This window comes from Arachis duranensis, chromosome 2 (assembly GCF_000817695.3).
Source record: "Arachis duranensis cultivar V14167 chromosome 2, aradu.V14167.gnm2.J7QH, whole genome shotgun sequence".
Taxonomy (NCBI): domain Eukaryota; kingdom Viridiplantae; phylum Streptophyta; class Magnoliopsida; order Fabales; family Fabaceae; genus Arachis; species Arachis duranensis.
In genome coordinates, this window is record NC_029773.3 from 56760222 (window position 1) to 56769906 (window position 9685).

Here is a 9685-nt window from a genome sequence, read left to right on the forward strand (position 1 = left end):
GACAAGAACATTCTTGTTGAAGCAGATCCTGAACCTGAAAGGACTCTGAAGAGAAAACTAAGAGAAGCTAAAATACAACAATCCAGAGACAACCTTACAGAAATTTTTGAAAAAGAAAAGGAGATGGCAGCCGAAAATAACAACAATGCAAGGAAGATGCTTGGTGACTTTACTGCACAAAATTCCAATTTACATGGAAGAAGCATCTCAACCCCTACTATTGGAGCAAACAATTTTAAGCTTAAACCTCAATTAGTTTCTCTGATGCAACAGAACTGCAAGTTTCATGGACTTCCATCAGAAGATCCTTTTTCAGTTCTTAACTGAATTCTTGCAGATCTGTGATACTGTTAAGACCAACGGGGTTGATCCTGAGGTCTACAGGCTCATGCTTTTCCCGTTTGCTGTAAGAGACAGAGCTAGAATATGGTTGGACTCTCAACATAAGGATAGCCTGAACTCTTGGGATAAGCTGGTCACGGCTTTCTTAGCCAAGTTCTTTCCTCCTCAAAAGGTTAGCAAGCTTAGAGTGGATGTTCAAACCTTCAGACAGAAAGAAGGTGAATCCCTCTATGAAGCTTGGGAGAGGTACAAGCAACTGACCAAAAAGTGTCCTTCTGACATGCTTTCAGAATGGACCATCCTGGATATATTCTATGATGGTCTGTCTGAATTAGCTAAGATGTCATTGGACACTTCTGCAGGTGGATCCATTCACCTAAAGAAAACGCCTGCAGAAGCTTAGGAACCCATAGACATGGTTGCAAATAACCAGTTTATGTACACTTCTGAAAGGAATCTTGTGAATAATGGGACGCCTCAGAGGAAGGGAGTCCTTGAAATTGATGCTCTGAATGCCATATTGGCTCAGAATAAAATATTAACTCAGCAAGTCAATATGATTTCTTAGAGTATGAATGGATTGCAAGCTACAACCAACAGTACTCAAGAGGCATCTTCTGAAGAAGAGGCTTATGACCCTGAGAATCCTGCAATAGCAGAGGTGAATTACATGGGTGAACCCTATGGAAACACCTATAATCCCTCATGGAGAAATCATCCAAATTTCTTATGGAAGGATCAACAAAGGCCTCAACAAGGCTTTAATAATGGTGGAAGAAACAGGGTTAGCAATAGCAAGCCTTTTCCATCATCCACTCAGCAACAGATAGAGAATTCTGAGCAGAATCCATCTAGCTTAGCAAATATAGTCTCTGATCTATCTAAGGCCACTTTAAGTTTCATGAATGAAACAAGGTCCTCCATTAGAAATTTGGAGGCACAAGTGGGCCAGCTGAGTAAAAGAGTCATTGAAACTCCTCCTAGTACTCTCCCAAGCAATACAAAAGAAAATCCAAAAGGAGAGTGCAAGGCCATAACCTTAATTGGTGTGACCGAATCCATAGAGGATGAGGAGGACGTGAATCCTAGTGAGGAAGACCTCCTGGGATGTTCAATGACCAATAAGGAGTTTTCCTCTGAGGAACCAGAGGAATCTGAGGCTCATCTAGAGACCATAGAGATTCCATTGAACCTCCTTCTACCATTTATGAGCTCTGATGACTATTCATCTTCTAAAGAAGATGAAGACATTGTTGAAGAGCAAGTTGCTTAGTATCTAGGAGCAATCATGAAGCTGAATGCCAAATTATTTGGTAATGAGACTTGGGAGGATGAACCTCCATTGCTCATCAAGGAACTAAATGCCTTGGTTTAGCAAACTTTACCTCAAAAGAAACAGGATCTTGGTAAATTCCTAATTCCCTGTAACATAGGCACCATGACTTTTGAGAAGGCTCTGTGTGACCTGGGGTCAGGCATAAATTTAATGCCACTCTCTATAATGGAGAAGCTTGGGATCTTTGAGGTACAGGCTGCCAAATTCTCATTAGAGATGGCAGACAAATCCATGAAACAGGCTTATGGACTAGTAGAGGATGTGTTAGTAAAGGTTGAAGGCCTTTACATCCCTGCTGATTTCATAATCCTAGACACTGGGAAGGATGAGGATGAATCCATCATCCTTGGAAGACCCTTTCTAGCCACAGCAAAAGCTGTGATTGATGTGGACAGAGGAGAGTTGGTCCTTCAACTGAATAAGGACAACCTTGTGTTTAAGACTTAAGGATCTCCTTCTGTAACCATGGAGAGGAAGCATGAAAAGCTTCTCTCACTGCAGAGTCAACAAAAGCCCCCACAATTAACCTCTAAGTTTGGTGTTGGGAGGCCACAACCAAACTCTAAGTTTGGTGTTGAACCCCCACATCCAAACTCTAAGTTTGGTGTTGGGAGGTCCCAACAATGCTCTGAACATCTGTGAGACTCCATGAGAGCTCACTGTCAAGCTATTGACACTAAAGAAGCGCTTGTTGGGAGGCAACCCAATGTTATTTAACTATATTGATTTATTTTCCATTGCTATTTTATGTTTTCTGTAGGTTGATGATCATATGAAGTCACAAAAAATTACTGAAAAATCAAAAACAGAATGAAAAACAAAATGAAAAATAGCTCACCCTGGAGGAAGAGCTTACTGACGTTTAAACGCCAGTAAGGCTAGCAGAATGGGCGTTAAACGCCCAGATTGGCACCATTTTGGGCGTTTAACGCCAAGAATGGGCAGCGAATTGGCGTTTAACGCCAGAACAGAGCATGAAGCTGGCGTTAAATGCCAAAAACAAGCAGCAGTCTGGCGTTTAAACGCCAGGATTGCACCCTGAGGAAAGCTGGCGTTAAACGCCAGAAACAAGCATGGAAGTTGCGTTTAACGCCAGAAATGGGCATGAAAGTGGCGTTTAACGCCAGAAATGGTAGCAGTCTGGTGTTAAACGCCAGGATTGCATACATAGGGCGTTTTACACGCCTAAAAGGTGCAGGGATGTGAAATCTTTGACACCTCAAGATCTGTGGACCCCACAAGATCACCTCAGGATTTGTGGACCCCACAGGATCACCACCTACCTCAACTCACCTTCTCTCTTCTTTCTCACACAATCCAATAACCCTCTTCCCCAAATACCCATTCACCAATCACCTCAATCTCTCTTCCCCATCACCTCTTCACCACTCACATCCATCCACACTTTCCCATAAACCCCACCTACCTTCAAAATTCAAAATCTCTTTTCCGCCCAAACCCACCCTAAATGGCTGAACACTAACCCCTCTCCCTCCACTATATAAACCCCTCATTCCTTCTTCATTTTCACATAACACAACCCTTTCTTCTTCCCCTTGGCCGAATCCACACCTCTCTCCCTCTCCTCCATTTTCTTCTTTTTCTACTATTTTTCTTCTTCTTTTGCTCGGGGACGAGCAATCATTTTAAGTTTGGTGTGGTAAAAGCATAGCTTTTTTGTTTTTCCATAACCATCAATGGTACCTAAGGCCAGAGAAACCTCAAGAAAGAGAAAGGGAAGGCAATTGCTTCCACCTCTGAGTCATGAGAGATGGAGAGATTCATCTCAAAAGCCCATCACTAAGAAGAGGATGGAGCAAACAAGAGAGCCTATTCATGGAATTTAAGAGACGCATGAGGAAGCTCATCATCAAGAAATCCCTGAGATGCCTCAAGGGATGCATTTTCCTCCAAGTAACTATTGGGAACAACTCAACACTTCTCTAGAAGGATTGAGTCATAACATGAACCAATTAAGGGTGGAACACCAAGAGCACTCCATCATTCTCAATGAGATTAGAGAAGATCAAAGAGCTATGAGGGAGGAGCAACAAAGACAAGGAAGAGACATAGAGGAGCTCAAGAGCACCATTGGTTCTTCAAGAAGAGGAAGACGCCACCCTCACTAAGGTGGACCCGTTCCTTAATCTCTTTGTTCTTATTTTCATGTTTTTTGTTTTCTATGCTTTATATTTTAGTTATGTTTGTGTCTTTACTATATGATCATTAGTGTCTAGTAACTATGTCTTAAAGCTATGAGTGTCCTATGAATCCATCACCTTTCTTAAATGAAAAATGTTTTAATTACAAAAGAATAAGAAGTACATGAATTCAAATTCATCCTTGAAATTAGTTTAATTATATTGATATGGTGACAATACTTTTTATTTTCTGAATGAATGCTTGAACAGTGCATGTTGTTTATGAATGTTAAATATGTTGGCTCTTGAAGAATGATGAAAAAGGAGAAATGTTATTTGATAATCTGAAAAATCATAAAATTGTTTCTTGAAGCAAGAAAAAGCAGTGAATACAAAAGCTTGCAAAAAAAAAAGAAAAAAATTGCGAAAAAAAAGAGAAGGAAAAAAAGCAAGCAAAAAAGACAATAGCCCTTAAAACCAAAAGGCAAGGGTAATAAAAAGGATCCAAGGCTTTGAGCATCAGTGGATAGGAGGGCCTAAAGGAATAAAATCCTGGCCTAAGCGGCTAAACCAAGCTGTCCCTAACCATGTGCTTGTGGCATGAAGGTGTCAAGTGAAAAGCTTGAGACTGAGCGGTTAAAGTCGTGATCCAAAGCAAAAAGAGTGTGCTTAAGAACCCTGGACACCTCTAATTAGGGACTCTAGCAAAGTTGAGTCACAATCTGAAAAGGTTCACTCAGTTATGTGTCTGTGGCATGTATGTATCCGGTGGTAATACTGGAAAATAGAGTGCTTTGGGCCACGGCCAAGACTCATAAAGTAGCTGTGTTCAAGAATCAACATACTGAACTAGAAGAATCAATAACACTATCTAGATTCTAAGTTCCTATAGATGCCAATCATTCTGAACTTCAAAGGATAAAGTGAGATGCCAAAACTATTCAAGAAGCAAAAAGCTACTAGTCCCGCTCATCTGATTGGAGCTAAGTTTCATTGATAGTTTGGAATTTATAGTATATTCTCTTCTTTTTATCCTATTTGATTTTCCGTTGCTTGGGGACAAGCAACAATTTAAGTTTGGTGTTGTGATGAGCGGATAATTTATACACTTTTTGACATTGTTTTTAGTATATTTTTAGTATGTTTTAGTTATTTTTTATTATATTTTTATTAGTTTTTAATTAAAAATCACGTTTCTGGACTTTACTATGATTTTGTGTGTTTTTCTGTGATTTCAGGTAATTTCTGGCTGAAATTGAGGGACCTGAGCAAAAATCTGATTCAGAGGCTGACAAAGGACTGCTGATGCTGTTAGATTCTAACCTCCTACACTCGAAATGGATTTTCTGGAGCTACAGAACTCCAAATGGTGCGCTCTCAATTGCGTTGGAAATTAGACATCCAGGACTTTCCAGCAATATATAATAGTCTATACTTTGCCTGAGTTTAGATGACACAAACTGGCATTGAACGCCAGTTCTCTGCCCAATTCTGGAGTCAAACGGCAGAAATAAGTTGCATCATTTACTCATTTCTGTAACCCTAGTAACTAGTCTGATATAAATAGGACCTTTTACTATTGTATTAGACATCTTTTGACCATCTTTTGATCATGTTTTCATGATTGAACCCTCTTTGGGAGGCTGGCCTCTTGGCCATGCCTAGACCTTGTTCTTATGTATTTTCAACGGTAGAGTTTCTACACACCATAGATTAAGGTGTGGAGCTCTGCTGTACCTCGAGTATTAATGCAATTACTACTATTTTCTATTCAATCAAGCTTATTCCTATTCTAAGATACTCATTCGCACCCAAGAACATGATGAATGTGATGATTATGTGACGTTTATCACCATTCTCACCTATGAACGCGTGCCTGACAACCCTTACGTTCTACATGCAAACAAGGCTTGAATGTGTATCTCTAAGCCTCCTGACCGTGAGATCAGAGTCTTCGTGGTATAAGTTAGAACCCATGGACAACCATTCTTGAGATCCGAAAAGTCTAAACCTTGTCTATGGTTATCCGAGTAGGATCCGGGAAGGGATGGCTGTGACGAGTTTTAAACTCGCAAGTGCTGGGCATAGTGACAGACGCAAAAGGATAGTAAATCCTATTCCAATATGATCGAGAACCGACAGATGATTAGCCGTGCTATGACAGAGCATTTGGACCATTTTCACTGAGAGGACGGGATGTAGCCATTGACAACAGTGATGCCCAACATACAGCTTGCCATGGAAAAGAGTAAGAAGGATTGGATGAAGACAGTAGGAAAGCAGAGAGACGGAAGGGACAAAGTATCTCCATACGCTTATCTAAAATTCTCACCAATGAATTACATAAATATCTCTATCCTATTTTATATTTTATTTCTATTTTAATTATCAATTCACCATAAAACATTTGAATCCACCTGACTGAGATTTACAAGGTGACCATATCTTGCTTCAAGCCGACAATCTCCGTGGGGTCGACCCTTACTCACGTAAGGTTTATTACTTGGACGACCCTGTGCACTTGGTGGTTAGTTGTGCGAAGTTGTGACAAAGAATTAAAATTATAAACGCGCATATTGAGTTTTTAGCGCCGTTACCAAGGAATGAACGATCACGATTTCGTGCACCAACCTCTAACTGGGGACTCTAGTAAAGTTGAGTCAAAATCTGAAAAGGTTCACCCAGTTATGTGCCTGTGGCATTTATGTATTTGGTGGTAATACTGGAAAACGAAATGTTTAGGGTCACGGCGAAGACTCATAAAGTAGCTGTGTTCAAGAATCAACATACTGAACTAGGAGAATCAATAACACTATCTGAAATCTGAGTTCCTATGGATGCCAATCATTTTGAACTTCAAAGGATAAAGTAAGATGCCAAAACTATTCAGCATTGCAGTTGTAAACCCCACTATAAGAAGAGACATGGGCTTAATCGAACTCTCATTCTCATGCAAATTCACATCCTAAGCTTATATTAGTTTTGGTTGCTTGAGGACAAGCAACAATTTAACTTTGGTGTTGTGATGCGTGAGCATCTTTCCTATCTTTTCCTAGTGAATTTGCATCTAAATTGTTGAGTTTAATTAAGAATTAATTATATTTTAGCCACTATGGATGCTATTTTGAGTTTTGTGCAATTTTATTTATTTTAGGTAGCATTCGAATGTATTTGATAAAGTTTCTGCAGAGAAAGAGAAGAAACCAAGGAGATGACCAGCAAATACCGACGCGGACGCATGGCTCATGCGACCGCGCGGAATGAAGGAAATCGCAATAACGCGAACGCGTGGACTGGAATCTGCACATATGACGCGAACGCGTGGACGACGTGAACGCGTCACATGAGCGATCTGCAGAATTGATAGAAAACGCTGTTGACAATTTCTGGGCTGTTTTGACCCAGTTTCCAACCCAGAAAACACGGATTAGAAGCTGCAGAATGGACAAATCAAGTGGTCCCTGACGAATTGAGATTCCTGCGTGGTCTAGAATTTTCACAAAATAAATCCTCGTTACAAGTATAGCTTCTAAACCGGCAAGGAATCTCTTCGTACAAACGTTTTGGTTGTCACTTAAGCAAACCCAATAAAATTGATAACCGAGTATTTAAACCTCGGGTTGTCTTCTCAAGGAATTGCAGAGAAGTATGACTTATTACTAGCTATAGAAAAGGTAGAATTTTGGGTTTTTTAAAATAAGGAACAGGTAATTTAAATGATAGGAAAAATAAATTAATAATTATAAAAACTCTTGGCAAGGTATGAGAATTTGGAAGTCCTATCCTAGTTATCCTTATCGATGGTGATGAGAATTGGGTTTTAATCCCACTTAGTTAACCTTTGCTCAACAAAGGAGAGTCAAATGGACTAATTAATTTGATCCGCAGGTCCTAGCCAATTCCTAAGAAAGGACTAGAGTTATTGGAATTCAAATCAATTAGCAAAAATAACAATTATCAATCACGATGAGTTTGATAACTCAAGAGTCTCCAATTAATCAATTAAAGCCAAGAATATAAAAAGCTAAATAAGAATCATAAATCTGAAATACCTCAAACTACGTTTAAACATAAATTCAAATCTAACATGGAAAGGTTTATAAGCTAAATTGAAAAGATAAATATCAATTAAAGTAATAAAATAAAAGTAGAAAATAAATTAAAGGAACATTGAACCTGTGATGAAGAAGAAATAATCCTAAATCCTAAAACTAAGAGAAATCCTAATCCTAAGAGAGAAGAGGGAACCTCCCTCTCTAAAAACTACATCTAAATATGAAAAGTGAATAATGGAAAACATGTTTGAGTCTCTGCATGTTCCCTGACTTTAATCTGTGTTTCTGAGTCAAAAACTGGGTCAAAATGTGGCCCGAAATCGCCCCCAACGATTTCTGTTAATTCTGCAGATCGTGCTTGTCACGCGTACGCGTCGGTTACGCGTCCGCGTCGCTGGTAGTTTTGGCGTGTCACGCATTCGCGTCAAGCACGCGCTCGCGTCGCTTTGCAGAATTCCAATCCACGCGTACGCGTCAGACACGCATTCGCATCGCTGCAATTTTCTCCATTCCGCGCGTTCGCGTGAAGCACGCGCTCGCGTCGCTGTTCGCTGGTTATCTCCTTAGTTTCTTGTGTTCCTTCCATTTTTGCAAACTTCCTCTCCATTTTCTAGGCCATTCCTGCCCTATGAAGCCTAAAACACTTAACACACGGATCACGGCATCGAATGGTATAAAGGAGAATACAAATTAAGGGCTTAGGAAGCAGGTTTTCAATCATAGCATAAATCCAGGAAGGAATTATAAGACCATGCAAATCATATGAATAAGTGGGTGAAAAGCTGATAAAAACCACTCAAATTAGCACAAGATAAACCATAAAATAGTGGTTTATCAACCTCCCCACACTTAAACATTAGCATGTCCTCATGCTAAGCTCAAGGAGACAAAGAGAATAAATAAGGGAAAGCAAGACTCATGTGATGCAATGTAATGCAACCTATGTATATGAATGCAACTATATGTTAAAATGGTTTTGTCTACTTGGTTAAAAGCAAACAAGTTCTCCAAGACAAATACAAACCAAATTCCACTAATTCAAATCATAAAATAAAAAGCAGGTAGACTTATAAGAAGATAGCTCATGAAAGCAGGGAACATAGAATCAAGCATTGAACCCTCACTGGAAGTGTATATCACTCTAGTCTCTCAAGTGTCTAGGGTTAATCAATCTACTCTTCCCTATTCATGCTTTCTAAACTTTGTTCTTTACCTAACCAATCAACAATGTTTAATGTACCAATGCAAACATCATGAGGTCTTTTCCAAGATTGTAATGGGGCTAAGGTAAAGGTAAGGGTATATATAAGGCTAAGTGAGCTAGTAAAGTGAATCCTTGAGTAGTCTAAGATCTCACCTAACATATACATACTCTATAAAAAATCTTAAAATTGTACTTAGCTTCCCATAATTTTCCCACTTTTTATCACATACTCATGTATCAATTTTATTTTGATTTTACTTCCATGTGATATATATATATTTTTTTTTTTCTTTTTTTTTGAAAACATAAACAGAACATATATCAATGCACATGGTGTTATTAATTTAAATTTGTTTCACATGAGCATGCTTCCAAAAATCCTTATTATTTTATTGAATTAATCCTTTCCTATCAACCCATGTTTCCCATCCTCTCAGTGAAAAAGGTCCAAATGCTCTATCACAGCACGGCTAATCATCTATCGGTTCTCAATCAGGTTGGAATAGAATTCCTTGATTCTTTTGCGTCTGTCACTAATGCCCAGCCTTCAGGAGTTTGAAGCTCGTCACAGTCATTCAATCCCAGAATCCTACTCGGAATACCATAG

At 39.2% G+C, this 9685-nt stretch overlaps 1 non-coding gene across 1 annotated transcript; it reads right to left on the minus strand.

The window, feature by feature from the left end:
• Positions 1-520: 520 nt before the first annotated feature.
• LOC127745117 (small nucleolar RNA R71) lies at positions 521-628 on the minus strand. The gene has a single exon (XR_008006313.1). It is a non-coding gene; the product is annotated as a small nucleolar RNA R71 (small nucleolar RNA).
• Positions 629-9685: the final 9057 nt, after the last annotated feature.